The following is a 19670-nucleotide window of genomic DNA, read 5'->3' as shown; positions in this document are numbered from 1 at the left end:
ACCCACAGTGACACACCTACTCCAACCAGGTCACACCTATTCCAACCAGGCCACACCTCCAGATGGTGCCACTCCCTGGTCCAAGAATATACAAACCATTACAGCTTATAATTTAGGAATAGGTTAACAAGGCTGGAGGTATAATTCAGTGGTGGAGTGATTTGTTAGCTTGGGTAAAGGCCTGGGTTCTATCTAGTGAGATAGACAGACAGACAAGCAGATAGATAGACAGATAGAATAAACTAAAGCAAAGGAAGCAATCAATTGCAATAAAGGTTACGTGACTAGGATTTCCTCTCTCTCTACATCCTATTGTCCTGCACCTGCCCTCCTCTTTCTGTAATGATGTGAGATGATGCAACAACTTCAGGATTGGATGAAGTGACATGAGTGATGTGAACATTCTATTTTAGCCTTAGGCTACTATGAAAAGGTATCTTGAATGCAAGAACTGTTACACCATGACAGACAGTGTGATGATGGAAATGGCTACTACATGATTAATGGGAGCATAGCATATACAGAATAGATATATTGAACCACCATGTCCTGGGAAAACAAAGTGGAATGGTACCGGTCTCATTATCCTAGTCAGAATGGCACATGATTTTTAAACTTGGGAATTGTTTATTTCTGGCATATTCTGCTTAATATTTTTATGTCATGGTTACCATGGGCATCTGATATGGTGGACAAGAAGATTACTGGGCATGTGAGGTACAGGTAGGAGATGCTACATAATGCTTGCTGTTACCAACCTACTCATTTTGTCCATTACAATGGGACAAAATGAGTTGAAGTGATTTCCTTTTACTGCATAACTTCCTAGTTATACCACCACCACCACCCATACCGTGCTAATACCACTTACAACAGAAATGTGATGAAGAGCACCAGAGCCCCTTTCTTCATGGAGCATCCTACAGAACAAGTTGCAAAACTTGCCAGGGGAAGTCCTATGTGGTGAAGATGGAGAGGGTGAAGTTGTTTTGTTTGTTTGTTTGTTTGTTTGTTGTTTGCTGAGTGCTATAAGGGCTTTCGTGAGCCAATGCTGCACTACGCCTATTATTTACCTCTTCAGCCTAACCACAGCTCTGTGAATCATTCCTTTGCTTGCTTGCTTGTTTGTTTGTTGTTTTCAAGACAGGGTTTCTCTGTGTAGCCCTGGGTGTCCTGACCTGGAGCTTGCTCAGTAGACCAGGCTGTCCTTAAACTCCGAGATCTGCCTGCCTCTGCCTCCTGAGTGCTGGGGTTAAAGGTGAGCAGCATCATTGTCTGAATCACTCATGAGTAAAAGAACAAAGAGCAGAGCCTCACAGACACAGAGAAACTAGGACAGAATTTCTCATGATTCCATTTGTGGCCTGGAAGGACAATCCTGTTGAACACAGAGCACGCTTCAAAAAGAAAGAGGTCTATGGGAGCCGGAGTAAAACATGTCTGCCGAAGAGTGTGTGAATGTAGCCTAAACCAGAGCCAGAGAGTGAGCCGTTTGGAGACTATCAGAGCACAGGATATCCGGTGACATGGACAATGACTAGAGGGGTGGGAGGGGTTTCAGAAACCTTACCTCTACTTCCTCTTTGACTTTGTTACTATCTGCTGTGCTCAGCCAGAGAAGTGGTAACCCCCATAAGTGCAGGTTTCAGGGCTAACAAAGTGTGACCCTAGGGGTTCTCCCTCTGATGAAAGATCAAAGACCCAGTCCCACCGGCTTTGATGAGTGGCATCTTACAGGAGAAGAGGAAGATGAGGTCTTCATGCTAGAGATCCTTTTTTTCTACCCAGGGCCCAGAGATGGCAGTGTAGATGGCCTGTTGTGGGTTTTTATTGCTGTGATAGACTATGACCAAAAGAAACATGGGGAGGACAGGGTTTATTGAATCTTAATTTCCAAGCTTATCATTGTGGAAGGTAGGACAGAGACCCAAAGGCAGAAGCTGAAGCAGAAGCCATATGGGAGCTCTGCTCACCAGCTCGCTTCTCCTGGATAGCTCGGCTTGCTTTCTTATTCTTCCCAGGGCAATCAGCTCAGAAATGGCAATGCCCACAGTGGACTGGGCCTTCCCACATCAATCATAGATCAAGAAAGTACTTACTCCCATAGGCTTTATCTACAGGCAATATGATGGAGGGATTTCCTCAGTTGAAGTTCCCTCTTCCTAGATATGTCTAGTTTTGTGTGGAGTTGATAAAAAGCAAGCAAGACATGTTACAATCTAGTGTCTTCTAAAGCCCTTGCCAGATGGGTGGGTGGAGAATCTGACTCATCCCATATTAATAGGTTAGACAAGACACATGGCCCCCAACCATGCAGACTTGACTTCAAGGCTCAATGAATTGGCAGCTACATTTGAAATTAATATTGAAACATAGTAATATCACTAATGATTGGGTGAACATCACTATTTACACACACACACACACACACACACACACACACAAATGGGATATACCTCAAGAGTTCAGTGATTAGCAATCCCAGGGAGTGAGAGTAAGGGCAAGGGATGGGGATCAAAGCACACTTTCAGTTAAGCAACATAAACGAATGAATGAGGTTTAGTATAGTCCCTCAGTGCCTCCTTGTCTCTACAAAAGCCAGGCTCTGAACATAGGAAGGTTTTAGACCTCTTAGGATGTTCGCCCTTTCCTTGCTTCCATCATGCATGCAACAACATGACCCCATCTTTATGAGTTTCTTGTAGAATGGCACATAGGACTGGGCGTGAGGGAAACACAAGGTAGGTGGCTGTCCTTTTAGAAACAACAGTGGAAGGGAGCAGAGAGGACAGTGCAGAACCAGAGGGGAGGGGGAAGTCAGTTTTGGTTCCTCTAGAAACCTGGAAGTCGAACAGATGCACCTACTGTGTGCATAATCAGCTGGGCAGGCATACCTGCAGTGACAGAAGCCAACACTCTTGTTCTCAAAGCCTCTTTCTTGCTTTGAGACAATTTGCACACTGTCCTATTTTTTTCAAACACACCTTTTAGCTGGGGCTTAAAGACCTGTGTGTGTGTGTGTGTGTGTGTGTGTATGTGTGTGTGTATGTGTGTGTGTGTTGGTGGTGGTGCAGGCTATAGATTAAGAATATGCTTATATGTATGAAGGAGAGAGAAAATGTATGACCTTCAGCTTGTGAGTACTTCTGTGCTTAAGCTTGTGCATCTCAGTATGTAACACAGATTTTTTGGGGATGGGGCACATCTCTGTATGTTAATCCTGAAGAGGAAAAGACTGGCCTTGAAAAAAACTAGGTCTTCAGAATCAGGTCTTCGCATTTCTGCTCAGGGGTAGTGGAAGTTATCCCTGAGAAGGTTTTGAATGGGGAGGCTCAAATGGGGGACAGACTCAAAGACTCTTCTGGCTCTTTCACAGAAGGATAATGGTATTTGATAGCACCACCCCATGCCTGCTGGACTGCACTCATCATTCACAACATCTACTCAATGGAGAGGGCCTGCATCCTTGGTAGTGAGTGGGTTCTCAGTGCAGGTAGCTTGTGGCTCACCTAATACAATCACACCCCATTTCCAAGATTAAAACGCATCCTCCTTTGCATGACTTCACCCTCAAGGCCCTCACCAGACACATAGTTGGCTCCCATGCATTTCTTTAGGGAGACATTCACTTACTGGCCAGAAGTTTGACCATCGTCTGTGTTATGCACGCATTTTCCTTAAGCTATTTGTATGTGGAGACATAAACACCGAACAAGACCCAGCTGAAGTCTACCAGTAATCTTGACTGGAGGCAAAAATCTTAAATGTCTTTAGCAGTCCTCCAGCTGATCCAAGTATGGGAAGCAATAGAGGACAGATGATAGGAGAGGCGAGGAGGCAGGTATCAACACTCAGGAAGCAAAGGGGTGAAAAGTGACTATGCAAGTTTATCATCCACTTGAGAAACAGCACTCCTGCAGTTTCAATGATATATTTGGGAGTATTACATTTTCCTGTTATCCAGAGGTGTACAGCTGGCAAAGAAGAAGAGGGAGCTCCTGCCCCTGGCTCTCCTTTGGGATGAAACAGACAAGGGTATGCAAGGCATCCTCCCTCTCCCCACCTCCCGTAAAGTCCTGCAGACTTCAGCAATGCTCACTCACATGGGAAATCCTAGAGGCTAGACATGGGCGGGAGAGTGGAACTTTGTATCAAGACTACACTATTAGCCGTATGTCTGTAGGTGAGATCTAACCCTGGATGTGGGCCTCTTCCATGGGGAGGGTGGGAAATAATAACTAAAAACTAAAGTATTTTTGAGTAGCATTCACCACAAACTGTTTGCCTCCATCAATACAACACCATATCATGGCTAGTATCACCGTCTCCGTTTTTTCTGGTCAAGGGAACGAGGAGCCAGAGAAGGTCAGTAACATGACCAAGCTCACAGAGTAGTTTGGTCCATCGAGGACTTGTGCAGGAAGCATCTGAAACCCAGGCTGATGCGGGTAAGTCTTCTGCTGCTCAGTCACCATCCTCGTACACTTTCAAAAAGGCCAGAGGACATCTGCTCTGCGAAGCATGTAACAGAACCCCTACCTAGTACTTAGGCAGTGATTTCTCACTGCATATCATAGTTATCTCCCTCCCGTCCTTGCTTTCTGAGCATAAGCCATTATAGAGTTGTTAGGGAACTATTGGGGAGGGGGTTACTTATGAAAAGTTTCCACAGGATACGAAAGTCACATGTTTCTTTCTTTCCTGCAGCATCCCACAGTGCCAAGAGCCCACAGAACTGAACCAGTGACTCTTCTTATTGTAGGGAATCACACCACAGACCCTGGTAGGAGGCCACGGGGCTCCCTCCAACTCTTCTGAACACCACCCACAGGCTGTGCTTTCAAGATTGTAAACTTAACCTTGTTGTTTATGTATCTGAGAGAGCAGGGTTTTTGTTTGTTGTTGTTGTTTTTTTTGTTTGTTTTTTTTGTTTTTTTGTTTTTCAAATGATGAGGGAAGGTGATTTATGTAAGGGCCATTTGTCTTCATAATTAATTTATTAAATGATCATTGCTGCTTCTCCCCCTTCATATTTGTCATTCCTGGAGTGGTAATTGGTGTTTGAAGCCCATGCTGGTATGTCATCAAATGAGCCTGCTGCTCTGATCAAGCGAAGTAGCTTGGCAGCAGGGAGCCAGCGAAGCTGAGAGGAAGCTCTAGGAAACATGGCCCATGGCAGGGAGCTCCCCAGGAAGGCAGGCATCACCCAAGGCTTCCAGGGTAGCCAGAATGAAGATAGCCCCTTCCTCTCTTGCACTATGGATGGATGGAAGGTCTCTATTGAGTCTGTTAATCTCCTTAGATGAGCGTGGGTTAAATCTATGTACTGGGGATGGTGGGCTAGCACTTCTTTATAGTGTGTTAATTATTATCACCTCCAATGGCAATTAATAACAATTAGGGGTCTTGTAATAACATGAGCACTGCATGTAGCTGCTTTAAAAGCTGCAGGAAAGTGGGATGGATGGGTTTGGATATCAGATCTAGGAGAATCAACGTTACTGTCTTAAAATAAGAATATGAAGGATGTTGCTGGACTCTACAGGCTGAATTGCACATGGTATAGGCACTACCCTATCTTTCAGAGCTAGAGAAAGAAATTGAGGCAGGGGAATATACTTGACTTGCAAATAGACTTAGAAGTGTATCAAAGCAGCTCGAAGCAGAATGTCCTTAAGCTGAGTCTACATTTTCCAATTCCAGCCCACCTCAGAGTATTGGCTTATTATTGTCTATTGCCAGAAGCCAAAATGATCTATGCCCTGGAGTATAGGAGATATAAGGAGAGGTCTTAGATGGTGCTTCCTCCCAAGGTCTGAGGTGAAGTGTAAATGACAGAGTAAAAGATATGTACTAAGCACAATGCTCTCCATCACTCAGTGGATTGCAGGTCTTTAAGTAACCAAAGAGACAAGGGCAACACTCTTCTAGGGAAGCCGGCTTTGCCTTTCCTGTACTGTATGGCAGGTAAATGCTTAGAGAGGCTCTTGGGGACCTAAGGCAAACTGTTCAGCCTCTTGCAAGCTCTCCTTCCACAACAGCAATCAGGAAGAACAATTGTGACCATACGAATATTTGTTAGGCATTAACGGAAGGTTTCATGAAATTGCTTGGTACATAGTGGGAACTCAATGAACTATGGCTTCTATGCCCTTTTATCTTTTCAATATTGAAGGGTAGAGTCCATAGAGCCAGCAGGCTCATTCATGGGCTTTGAATGTCAGCATGAGGAGGAAATTTAGCCATATGATCTCCTAGTAACTGAAACTTTCAGAACAGACTTGCCCATAAGGAGGAAAGAGGATTGATCAAAAGAAGTGAAACATTTCTGCATTCCTGAGTCCAGGAATATGCAATGTTCTCAAGAAGAGTCTTAGCATCCTTCAAGTTCAGATGATTACATCTAGCTTGAAATGACACCATGCCTTTGCACTAAAAGGCATTCTTTTCAAAGTGTGTGTGTGTGTGTGTGTGTGTGTGTGTGTGTGTGTGTTCATGTGTGCAGGTACTCATAGAGGCTTTTTTGAGCTACTCCATATAAGTGTTGAAAACCAAACTCCAGTCCCTCTGTAAGAACAGCAAGTGATTTTAAGTGGCAAGCCATTTATTTCTCCTGCCCAAAGACGTTCTTTCCCCCTCTGCAAAGGTGCTCTTAACAGTATACCCAGCACTGCTGAATAAATCGGAACTTAGAAAAAGAATGACATCATAGAAGATAGAATTCCATTATTGAGTGCGATTTCTAGAAAGATTCACTAATGAAAAAAAATATACTTTAAAAAGAACCCTCTTAAATTTGAGCTAAGCTAGTCAAGAACTGCCATTCTACAGATCCCGCAGCAGTATTCCTACATACACTACTTTGGTTCTATACTCTAGAAAAAACAATAGTTTCTGCTCTCTCTAAATGACCATTTCTAAGGTTAAATGTGTATTCTATTATTTCTGTACTTGAAAGACTTTATGCTGGAAAATTACAGAGATACTGACTATCAAAATATAATGTGCTACAAATGCTTCTGAGTGATTATTGGATGAGAAATGGACCCCAGGCCAAAGCCCCTGGACTGTGGTAATGATCGATGATGAGGGAGGAGCATTTTTCCTCTAGAAGGCAGCTTTGAAACACTCTAGACCATGAAGTCTTGGCACTCCTGGCTCTAGGAATTCTGTGCTCCAGAGAACCTTTGGTCCTGCTGTTCCCTCGCCCCCCCCTCCTTGGCCCCGCCCCTCTCCTTCATCTCTATTGTTCTCCTCTGCTTTATGCTCTCTTTTTCTTTTCCCTCTTTCCCCTTCTTCTTGTATCCATGGTTCAGATCTTTCCCCCTGTGTTTAATTTCTATCTCAATTGCATGTCTCCATATTTTCCTTTCCATCGTTTCCTCTCATCCCTTGCATAACCTTTCCATGTTCCTTCTGTACCAGTTCATTCACTGGGTTTACATTAGATAGGAATGTTTTTGTTTTGTTTTTATTGGTTGGTTTGTTTGTTTTTAAAGAAAAGAGTCATGGGGCCCTTGTGGAGCCAAGGTCTCATGGTAATGTGACAATGCAGATTGGTCATCACCCAGGGGAGAATGGGTCAGCTCTGCCTTGAAAATCAGAGAGAGGTCAAAATTCTGCATCTTCAAGGTATATGCGAAGGGCGAAAACATGGCATCCAGGCAGAGGAATCTACAGGGTAAACAAAAAGATATTATCTAGTGTAGAGGGGCTGGGGTGATGAAGAGAATAAGCCAGGGCTGCTGGATTGGAGGAGACAGAGAATTCAGAGGGGGGGGGGGTGCCAGAAGAGAACTTACAGCTCCCATGGTTTTAGTCAGTTCAGCCCAGAATGAAAACCTCCCTTTCAGAATCTCATCAACAGTTTAAAAAATATAACCAAACCAAAATGCTGGTTCAGGGGGATTATTTCCCTAAGAAAGGGAACCTACAGAAACACTGTCTTTCAGCACGATAATCTTATGAAAGAAGTGACATTAAACACCAAATGTAGTATGCTAAATATTTAGAAGGAAGTATAGGAGTTGAAAATAGACTATTTAACTTCATATGAAGCTCAGTATTCTATTCCCCGTTTCCTTGCCTTAAAGCAGTGAGAGCTCCATGCTGGGTGTGTTCTGGGCAAGCGCTTCCTGGGGCAGTGTTCAGAAGGTTGTATGTGTGGAGTAGCAAGGAACCAGAGAAGGTTTCTAATGAAGAAGTGACTGAAGCCCCCTTTCCTGTGCCCTTAAATATGAGGGCTGTGAGATATTTGCTTTGCTAGCTGTGTTTTATGGATCATAAGCTCTGGTTAACTGAAGTTTCTGCACCTATTATTAGTGAATGGTCATCCTCACCACAGAAGAGGGTAGTGGTGGTTAAAATATGTAGGCCTGAAGATACTGTAGATACGAAGGCGCTTGGAAGTCCAGAGATGTAACTACAAGCTTATTAGTGCCAGGGCATGGCAGTGAGGGAAACTGCCCCAAACAGAGCCATGCAGGGGGAGCAGCCAGGGTGAAAAGTCCCCTTTGCCTTAGTGTTTCTTAGTGGATGCTTACCAACAACAGTGGTGCATGAGTACCGTTTTGAGGCAGAGAACCCTAAGATCCAGGCATGGCCAGCTTAGGTGTCCACTAAATGTAGGCTTCCTATTTACAGGTGCCCATCTTTTGTTGTTTCCTTGCTGGGTTGAGGGTCAGGCAGCTCTCTGAGCCTCTTCTATAAAGACACTGAACCTATTCATGTGTCCTTCACTCTTGTGACGTAACAGCTTTCAAATGACTTTGCCTTAGGAGATTAAAATTTCATCATATCAATTTCCATTTTCTTTCTTTTAGTTTATGTCCAGTATATAACTTTTGAGAGAACATAAACACTCCCATATCCTGTGAGATAATCTTCGTTTGACCTTGACTGGCCTAGGGGCCTGGGTTAAACACCTTTCTGTAGGTCCTTAAAGGTGACATGCATTAGTTGCTTTTTTTCTTTGCTGTGATCACATTACCTGACAAGAAGCAACTTAAAGAAGATGGGCTCTTTTGGTTTACAGCTAAAAGGTGATATCACCTTTCATGGCCAAGGTGGCACTGAAGCAGGAACAGAAGGCTTCAGGTCACATGATGTATGCGATTGAGAAGCAGAAAGGTAACAGAAAATGAGGCTGAGCTATAAAACCTCAGGGCCCGTGCCCAGTGACCCACTTTCTCCCACAGTGGGCAACATTCCAGCCCATAGGGAGGCAACATGCAGCAATTTTTCCAAACAGCACTTCCAAATGGGGGCTAAGCATTCTGACACAGGAGCTTATGAGGGATAGTTCACATTCAAACTAAAACAAAGGTATTTCCAGATGAGGTTAACATGTTGGCTCAGTAAAGTAGATGACCAGACCGAGTGCACGTGGAAATTACCCAAAGCTGTTAAGGGCCTCAGTAGAACAAGAAGTAGTGGACAGAGGAATTCACCACTGACTGCTTGCTCCCTTAAGCTGATCTTCCCCCGGCCTTGGCAACCTTGTTCTTTGGTTTTCAAGCTTTGTCTGGGCCAAAGGTTCTTCTGCAGCCAAGCTTCTTGGATCTTTTGATATGAAACGGAATAACCCACATTCACCTGTTTGCTCCAGGGCAAGGCTTTTATGACTTGCCCATGAATGAATATATATCCGTAATCTCCTCTGTTCCAAAGCCAACGGTGACGTGAAAGCACGTCTGTTTTGGAAAGAGATAATTTGGGACTAGGTCCCAAATCTGCCTAATATACACTGCGTGTGACCTTGAGCAAGAAGCCATCTCTCTGAGTTTCAGATTCCTTACTTGTACAAGGAGATAAAATAGCTTTGGCTTTGCCTACCACTTCAGGCATAGTTTAAGTTCAATGTCAATACAATGACAGGTAAGGAAGCATTTGTACAGTATGTTGTGCGACATACACGTGCCAACTATTCATTTTAGAGGTCAGATAGAAGCCACCATCAGAAGACACAAGGGAGTGGACAGCTCAGATGCCGCCAGACATGTGGCAGCCACTGGGAGCATCCCAGTGAGGTCCTACCCACTTTCCTGTTTATTTGTGACTGCAGTCATGATCTCCCATTGATCTTTTCATTGTCCCATTTGTCACCCATTCACCGAGTAGCCACTTGGTATCAGAGCAGTACACCCAGAGAATACCAGAGCAAGTGAGATGTGAGCCAAGCTCTCTCTCTAGGAATCTCATTTTCTGCTGAGGGAGAAACAGGTAAATCAAGACACATTAAACAAAACAAAACAAAACAAAACATGTCATTTGGGCATATATGACCTTTGTAATAACCCCTTGGATGTGTGCATACTCATGCCTGTGCATATATGTGTGTGCATGTGCAGAAAGGTGCTCGCGCTCCCTTCTTCCCTCCCTCTCCCTCTTCCTCCCCCTTTCCCCGTCCCCTTCTTCCCCCTCCTCCTACCCCTTACCCCCTCTCTCATACACGTGTGTGTGTGTGTGTGTGTGTGTGTGTGTGTGTGTGCATGTGTATGCTGCTGAGCACTGTAGGGCCTGTGTTACTCACTATGAACATCTCCTGTTATGACTCACATTTAAAAACCTTCATTTCTTACTTGTTTCCCACATGTTAGAGTTTATTTTCTATTTCATTTGCCGTTTTTTTATCAAAGCAGTTTCCAAAGTTTGATTCTTCTCATTTCCAGCTTTTGCTATCTTTGTTCAACATTTTCCAAGAATTTTTGTGCTTTGGAGAGTTCTACTTTTCTCTCAAAGCAATAATTAAATATCCCACTAACACTGTGCATAGCCTGGACTCAGCGCGTTCCCAGCACTGAACACATATTAACTTAATTAGCAGTCTAGTTGATCTCCCCTTACTTGGCTCCTTGGCAGTTTTCTGTGCTCGCTGAGTTCTTACGGTTCTTTCAAATTTCAAGTCTTTGATTAAAGGCATAAATGTATAAAAATGCATAAAATTATGTAAGTAATTAAATCTCAGATGCACTTACAATCCTTACAAACAGTTCCCCACTCTCTAGTACATGGCACGAAAGTGACACATTTGCTGTCAACTATTGTAGAAATTCTGAGCTTATTTAAGGAAAGATTATAGAGAATATGCCAAAAACACATATATTTCTTATAAATGGCCAGGAGCTATTTGTGCCCTGCCAGTATCAATATTTATAAACTGATGTGCATTCCATGTGACCCCTGGCTGAGGCACGCAGATGAAAACTTGACTCCTTACATTAATGAGAGGAACAGAACAAGTCTGCACGCATGCGCTAATGCTCCATGGAAGGGGGGGAGGACAGAGACATGAGTGACAGGTGTCAAGGGAGGACCGTGCAGGGGCTCAGGCAGACTAAGGGACCAAGGGAGAAAAGGTTTGAGACACATTACACGTGTTTGCTATTTCTTCCGTGAAGAAAGACCATAGGCTGTGTGGTTTTTGGCACAGAAGTGTATTTTCTGAAAGTTGGTAGGTAGGTAGGTAGTCCACTTCAGGACCAAAATGTCAAAAGGCCTGGTATCTTCTGAGGTCTTTCTCTTTGGCATGAAGATGACCGCTGCCATCTTGTGTTCTTTATGTCCTTCCTCATGTGTGCCACTCCAGTGTTTCCTGAAGTGTCTAGATGTTGACCAGTCAGACTGGACCAGAGTGTACCCACATCAACTCATTCACATTACTTAATTACTACTTTCAAGATCCAATCTCCAAATGCAGTCAGGTTTCTAGGTACTGGAGTTAAGGCATCAGTATTCATTTAGAGGAAACACAGTTCAGGTCAATACAAACATCCTTAAAATCTGTCTCCAGTTCTATCTCCTCTAGAAGGTCTCCCAAATTTTTGTAAGCAAAATTAACTGTTAAACTCCCATAAGAGACTGTCTTCTCCTCTCTGTCACACAATAATAGTGTAATCTTCCTCCCCCCCCCAGTCTCTATATGTCACTTTCTCTATTGTTCAATATTGTCTGTCCCTCAGACAAGAAACTCATCAATTAGGAAGCCACCTTCAAATTCTCAGCTCAATGGGAAGGTAGATTGAACACAGCAAATGGGTGAGTGGTGAAGTAAGGATGGATGTAGTGGCTATTCCTGGTTGTCAACTTGACTATATTTGAAATGAACTACAATCCAGAATTGGAAGGCTCACCAGTGAACCTAATCTGGAGACTGGGAGATAGAAGTTTCTGATCTGGATCTTGTATGGAGATCTTGAGACACAGTGGTGATTGAATCCAGAAGATTAAGACAGGGAGATCTCCTAGTCCAAGATCATCTGGGATTAAAGGTGTGTGCCACCACACCTTTAATCCGGGCTACACCTTCTGCTGGGGACCATATAAGGACATTGGAAGAAGGGAGTCTGGCTCTCGCTCTCTCGCCTTCTCGCCGTGTGGGACTCAGCAACTGCTAGATCCTTGGACTTCCATTCACAGCTACTACTGAACCATTGTTGGGATTTGGACTGCAGACTGTAAGTGATGAATAAATTCCTTTACTATATAGAGACTATCTGTAAGTTCTGTGACTCTAGAGAACCCTGACTAATACAATGGACTATGCCAGAATTCCTTTGAAGAAACAAACTGAACAGCCACATGAAGCCCAGCAAAGAGAATGCTGGCAGGCAACCAAGATAAAAACAAAACCCCAAAAGATTGACCAAATGTAAGCCCAGACTTAGTGAGACTGCCCACATCTAGGAGAGGCAGATGAGCCAAGGGTCCTGGCCACTGTACCAATTTTGAAATGTGTTATAGTTGCCAGAGTCTGAGAGTTGGAATTACGAAGCCCTGGTCCAAAGCCCAATGTTGTCAGACATTGGTTGGATGACTCAGGACAAAACACTTATGTGCTCTGAATTGCTACTGGCTATCTGCAAAGGAGGATTTTAGGGACTTTCCATTAGCCCTGTATACAGGAACTCATGTCTAGAGCCCACAGATGTGTAGCATATAGCAAGTGGTTGATTTATGATAGAAATTTACACAATCAGCCACAAATACTTTGGAATGGTCCTTACTTTTTCAGGTTTTAGCTCTCCAAATTCTTCAAAGTCATTGCTCCATATGGATATTGCCCCAAGGGGAAGTCTTCTAGATTCAATGCAGCTGAGAGAAACTGTCACAGCATTATAAAACTTGAATTTGTTTTTTTCTCTCTTGAAAAAAAATTACATTAGCGCTCCTTGGAGTTCAAATGAAATGCATTCCCATGATAATACTCAGAGCTTAATGTTCATAACATTTCAGAATAAAAAAATCAGTTCTGTATTTACTTTGTGCTTATTAAACAGAAAGAAGATGAAGGAAGCAAACAGAGGAAAGACAACCAAGATTATTTCCAATTTTCTAAGCTATCCCTTCCACCTGGATGCTAAGATAATGGCATAGCAGATACTGGGGCTGCAAAGGTGCGCCAATGAGATCGGAAAAAGTCACTTAGTTTTGTCACCGGAATGTTTCATTAATAAGACAACGAACAGCCAACAGAGCCAATGTCAGGGAAACTGATTCTGGGTTTCAATTGTCTTGAGCTGTTTTAGCTCTGCAGCTTTGCAGTGCCTGAGGACACCTTGAGAGGTCATTGGCAACCTGTGTCAATGTTAAAAGCCCTTGTCTCAATTCTTTTTGAGGATGTTGGAAGAGGAAATTTTATAAGCCACCTCAAGAGCTCATTCAGGTATTTGACAACCCTCACCTCAGGAAGACTGTCTCTTCGTGCTAACCTAAGTGATGGTTTCTGCTGAGAAAAAAAATGAGGTCATTTATTTAACCTCAGGGTAGGTATCTTGAGGTTTATGCCTATAAAAGGAAGAAAGTAACATATAAGTCAGTAAGAGACAGTAAGATCCCTCTGTCTGCCTTCAGAATACAAAGACTTGGGATTAAATCTCCGTGTTGGCCCCTGTAAGATTTCTGCACTTAAGCCAATTGTTTTGCTTCTCTTAGTAACATTTCTGATAGAAAAATGGAGCCCTGGACTCAAACCGTGCTGGGCCATCCACTGAGTAGGAACGAGAGGTAATCACCAAACTGTAGTGTTATAGGGTACTTCCCTGTTCTTAACTATAGTCATAGTCATAGATTTGCTCTTATAACTTAAAAGGAAACAAAATTTGAGCTAAACTTTCTAAGCAACATCAGGGATTTAATATTTTAAATAATGAGGAAAGACAAATTGTAACAAAGTCTATACATCTAGGCAAGTCCAGCTCTATAAAGACCCATATAGCTCCTGTTGAATGAATACTCATCACTCAAGTTCCAAGAATCTCTGAGAAAGTACGCTGTGACTGACAGTAAAGAAATGAACACAGAAGCTCCTGCTTCATTGGCATAAGTAGTCATGGTATGAATGCAATAGCATCTACACACATGTTAATAAGAGTAGCTATGATAGAATCATACAAACATAGTGAACATGACACAGAACAAAGGTATGAGCCAGGACACAGAGAAAGGAGAGTTAGGAGCCCACAGCATCAAGGTCAAAAGACTCTGCATAGGTTACTTCCTCCCCATCTCCACTTAGCTTGGGCTCAGGGCCATGATAGACTAAGCAGGATCAATACCAGGAGAGATTGATTTGTCAGGGAGGTCTAAGAGAGCGGTGCTCAGCATGGTTTCATCGTGGGCTTCTGAGAGAGCAGTCTGCAACAACTAGCATGCAGCTGTGAGATGGAGGGTTTTAGGAAGGCTAGGGACCTTCTATAGCTAAACTTCTGAAGTTGTGTCAGATTCAAGGATAACGGAGTCTCTAAAAGACCTCACATGACATGTACAAGGTTATTATAATGGGCGTTTATGGAAGTGCTACATGGCTGGCTGTCAAATTGGTGTAAATTATTTAAACTTGTCTGTGACTCAACTTCCTTATCTGTATGATGTTATCAAAACACAGCATGATAAACCAACACAGGGGTTGAGAGAAAATGCAGTTTATACATGTAGTATATTTGAGATAATCCTAGGTCACTGTAAGAGCTCAGAAAACTACATATCTATAAAACTGTTATTGGTAGTATCAATGTCTTGACCATAAGACCTTCTTAGCACAGACCCAGAGGAAGAGAATAATACAGCGGGAATTTATAAAATGTAGCATTGTTTTTTTATTTCAATTACAAAATTTTATTTATACAGTATGACCTATCAGCTGAAAGTTATAATTTATGGAATTTAATAAAAATGTAAAACTATCCTAATAATAATTGTTAGATACATTACTAAAACAAAATGTTACTTAAAAGCCAGAAAAGAAAATTGCTTTTGGCATGAAAACCTTTTTTCTTTTGGTGTATCTAGTTCAAGGGGACGTTTTGTTAACACAGAGACAGGACCAACCACAGCCAATGAGAGATTTCCATGTGTCCTTTGACCTGGGAATAAAATTGTTAGTGACTGAACATCTTGAAGGGAGTTGGAAATGCAGTGGCAGGGACAGGTGGATGCCACGACAAAGTTTACCAGTTCACCCAAGGAATTCAGCACTGGGAAGAGACAGGCAGAGGACACTATAGGAGGGTGGACTGCTATGGGGGTCAGGGAGATAACAAAAGCACAGGAAGGCAGCATGTCCCAGGTCCCAGCAAGAGGAAGCCAAGAGATAATGCCTGCAATCAGTGAGTCGAGAAACAGCAATACAAGTGTGTTGTTTAGAAGTGTGAGGTTACAGAGAAAAAATAAGGGGGCTGGGGTGGGGATAAAACAACAAGAATATGGAGCTATACATGCTCAACAGGCTGGGGATCTCCAATCTTTAATAGGAGTTGCAGTACTATTTGTTTCAAATGTAGTAAATAGATTTTTTAATAACAATTTTAAAGCAAATAGATTGTACTCAATTAAACAGCAGTTCTTATTATGCTATATTAGATAAGACTAAAGATATGATCAAAATGGGAAAGGTTAGTAATGAGATTTTTCTTAAAGCAGCTGGCAATTACCCATAAATGTATCTTATCTGTACGCTCTACAGTTAAACATACTGTCGCCAGTACTCAGCTCAAAGCTGTGCAAGAAGTTACGTCAAGAGCTGGTTCTGTCTACTTTAATTGTGGCTACAGACAAAGAGTAGGGTTGAGAGCTTCAAATGGCGTCTAGCACCGACAGGGCTGTGAGGAGAAGCGGGGAGAAATAGATGCCCCTTCTCATGATTCAGCATTCTCAAGCTTCATCATGCATGAAAACCCTCTGGGGTCTTGTCAGAACAGAGGGCAAGGTTCTACCCCTAGGCTCAGATTGAGTGGGCCAAGGGTAGAGTGTGATAATGTTGGAGGTGTCAAACGTCCACAGGTAATGTTGGTGATGCTGATCTTGGTTTAGGATCACACTTTGAAAAACCACCAGCCTCGTATGTGGCAGCAATGCAGACAGTGAGGCCAGGCTGCAGAGAGTGAGACAAGCTGGAGGAACCTGACAAGGTAGTTCGAATGAGCTCTGTGCTGAGGGGAGGGGCAATGGGGGAGGATCTACGTGCCCTATATATTTTATCCATTGTAAAGCCTTTTTAATAATCTCCCTTGCTCAGCCCAACAACCTCTACTTTAAAGAAATGTCTAGCTATCACAATTCTAATAATATGTGCCCAGAATAGGGTCTGCTGATGAAAAGCCTGAAAAATAGATTCAATTACCCATCTCTACTCCTAAACTAAGCAATGCCATTAGAGGTACGGGGATGGGCTACAGAAAACACACATACATCTTTCTAGGTACCTTGGAAGCAGAAGAACAGTTACAGAGAAGCTGACTTAACCTGGAAGGGACTGTACAATCTTTTGAAGATAATTGCATCATGTAACATTTGTCAATATTTTTAATGGACACATCAATTTGCCATGTCAGCCCAGACTTCATATTTCACTGAGAAATCAGAATACAAAATATTAAGTTAAGGTTACAGGGATGCACTATCTTGAACTTTGGGGTAAACTTAGGCAGTTTATATCAGTAGAAGGTTTTAGGTTCAAGACCTGCTTCTTCAAGGGAGTAGAATGCTAGCATTGGACACAAAGACTTCTGGGTCAGTTGAGTATGACCTGAAGCAATGACCTCTCAGAGTCTCAGGGATCTTATCTTTGAAATTAGGACAAGAATGTCATAATAATTCACAGTGCCATAGCACCTGGCACCTGGCAGTGTGCTGGGAAAAAATGCAGACTATAATCATAGATTAGAAACAAGCTCTTTTAAGTCAGATTAGGGTTCACATCTAGGCTGCCACTCTATTACAATTCCCTTGGCCTGCCTACTGCACCCTTCGAAGTCACATTGTGCTAAAATGGGGATAATAATATATAATCTTTTCAGATTACTCCAAGGATTAAATAGAAACAAGTTTGCATATCCATTACTGGCATTAAGAACTCAGCAAATGAACTTAGAAATATATAAAATACATCCCTTAGAAGTCTTACTGTCCTCATGTATATAATTATAATATACATCTTGATAGGTTTTGAGGGAAAAGTATGGTAATGAATATGAAAGAAATTTCTGTTAACTGTTTACATAACTATTTATATTTCATTTGTGTATCAACAAAATACTTGAAAACAAGAAAGGTGTAAACCCGTGCTCACTTCGGCAGCACATATACTAAACTTGGAACGATACAGAGAAGATTAGCATGGCCCCTGCTCAAGGATGACACGCAAATTCGTGAAGCGTTCCATATTTTTCAAGAAAATCAAGAAGGAAGACCAACATGTGGATACTTCATTCCTCCCTAAAATAGGGAATAAAATACCCATGGAAGGAATTGCAGAGACAAAATTTGGAGCTAAGACGAAAGGATGGACCATTCAGAGACTACCCCACCCGGGGATCCATCCCATAATCAGCCACCAAATGCAGACACTACTGCACATGCCAGCAAGATTTTGCTGAAAGGACCCTGATATAGCTGTTTCATGTGAGGCTATGCCAGTGCCTGGCAAATACAGAAGTGGATGCTCAGAGTCATCTATTGGATGGACCTCAGGGCCCCCAATGTAGGAGCTAGAGAAAGTACCCAAGGAGCTAAAGTACCCAAGGGTCTGTAACCCTATAGGTGGAACAACAATATGAACTAACCATTACCCTCAGAGCTCGTGTCTCTAGCTGCATATGTAGCAGAAGATGGCCTAGTCGGCCATCATTGGGAAGAGAGGTCCCTTGGTCTTGCACACTTTATATGCCCCATACAGGGGAACACCAGGGCCAAGAAGTGGGAGTGAGTGGGTATGGGAGCAGGGTGGGGGGAGGGTATAGGGGACTTTTGGGATAACATTTGCAATGTAAATGAAGAAAATATACAATAAAATAATTACAAAAAGAAAGGTGTAAACCCAACCCCTCGCCTTCCTGGAGGTCACTCTTCTTGCAACAGAGTGAAGTACCATGGGTAATTTAGTAAATGCAAAATGATAGGCAAGAGAAATGTTTTAGAGACAACAAAACTAGGTATACTGGGCAGGATTGGGGAGAGGCAAGGGTACTGTTTAATATAAGATGGCCAAAGAGAAAATAGTCAGGAAATGTCACTTACTTTTGACACCAGAAGGGCATAGGAGTAAAAACCCTGCATGTGTCCAGGTGGAGGCATGGCCAGTGCAGTATACCTGGTGTCTTAGTTAGGGTTTCATTGATGTGAACAGATACCATGACCAAGGCAACTCTTATACAGACAATATTTAATTGGGGCTGGTTTACAAATTCAGAAGCTCAGTCCATTATCATCAAGGTGGGAGAATGGCTGAGTCCAGGCAGGCATGGTGCAGGTAGAGCTGAGAGTTCTACATCTTCATCTGAAGGCTGCTAGCAGAATACTGACTTCAAGGAAGCTAGGGTGAGGGTCCTAAAGCCCATGTACACAATGACACACCTACTCCAACAAGGCCACACCTACTCTGACAAGGCCACACCTCCAAATAGTGCCACTCCCTGGGTGAAGCATATCCAAACCATGACACTGGGGTGGGACTGTGTTGGATATGTACAAGGAGCTAGATAGAACACAGTTTGCTTCGAGCAGATGAGGGTGATGAGAACAGGGCTTTGTGGGGGGTCACAGAAGAATTTGTGCTGTGTCATATCCTCCCCCAAATTCTGTTTTATAATAGATTTAATATTTTAAAAGTTTTTGTTTATGTATATGTGTGCAAGTATGTGTGTGTATGTGTGTATGTGTGTGTCTGTGTGCATGTATGACACCTATATGTGGGTATCCTCAGAGGCCAGAAGAGGGTGTTGGATCCCTGTAGCTAGAGTTTCAGGCCATCGTTAGCTGCCTGATGTGGGTGCTGAGAACCAAAGGATTTCTCTTAAGGAGCATGAAGTTCTCTTAACCTCTGAGCTCCCTCTCCCAGATTCTTATGTACAAGTCCCAACGGCCAATATGACAGCTTTTAGAAATCATCCTTAGGAAAGTAATAAGGTTAAATGAGGCTATCGGGAGGCATTATGAGTCTATAGAACTGGTGTCTAAGAAAAAAATTGGATACCAACAGCATGATTATTCTCTTTCAGTGTCTGCAAAGAGGAAATACCCTGTGAGGACATAGTGAGGTGGCTTCTGGTTATACCATGTGAGGACATAGTGAGGTGGCTTCTGAGGACATAGTGAGGTGGCTTCTGAGGACATAGTGAGGTGGCTTCTGAGGACATAGTGAGGTGGCTTCTGAGGACATAGTGAGGTGGCTTCTG

General features: G+C 42.9%; 1 protein-coding gene and 1 non-coding gene across 4 annotated transcripts in view; one reads left to right on the top strand and one right to left on the bottom strand.

The window, feature by feature from the left end:
* The window catches only part of Dab1 (DAB adaptor protein 1), a 1123238-nt gene that overhangs the window by 549971 nt on the left and 553597 nt on the right, over nt 1-19670 (bottom strand). The gene's annotated exons all lie outside the window — the stretch shown is intronic.
* Nucleotides 17559-17665, top strand: LOC115064358. Its single transcript, XR_003844178.1, has one exon. It is a non-coding gene; the product is annotated as a U6 spliceosomal RNA (small nuclear RNA).

This window comes from Mus pahari, chromosome 6 (genome assembly GCF_900095145.1).
Source record: "Mus pahari chromosome 6, PAHARI_EIJ_v1.1, whole genome shotgun sequence".
Lineage (NCBI taxonomy): Eukaryota > Metazoa > Chordata > Mammalia > Rodentia > Muridae > Mus > Mus pahari.
Note: the sequence above shows the minus strand (reverse complement) of the source record. Positions and strands in the feature narration are given on the sequence as shown.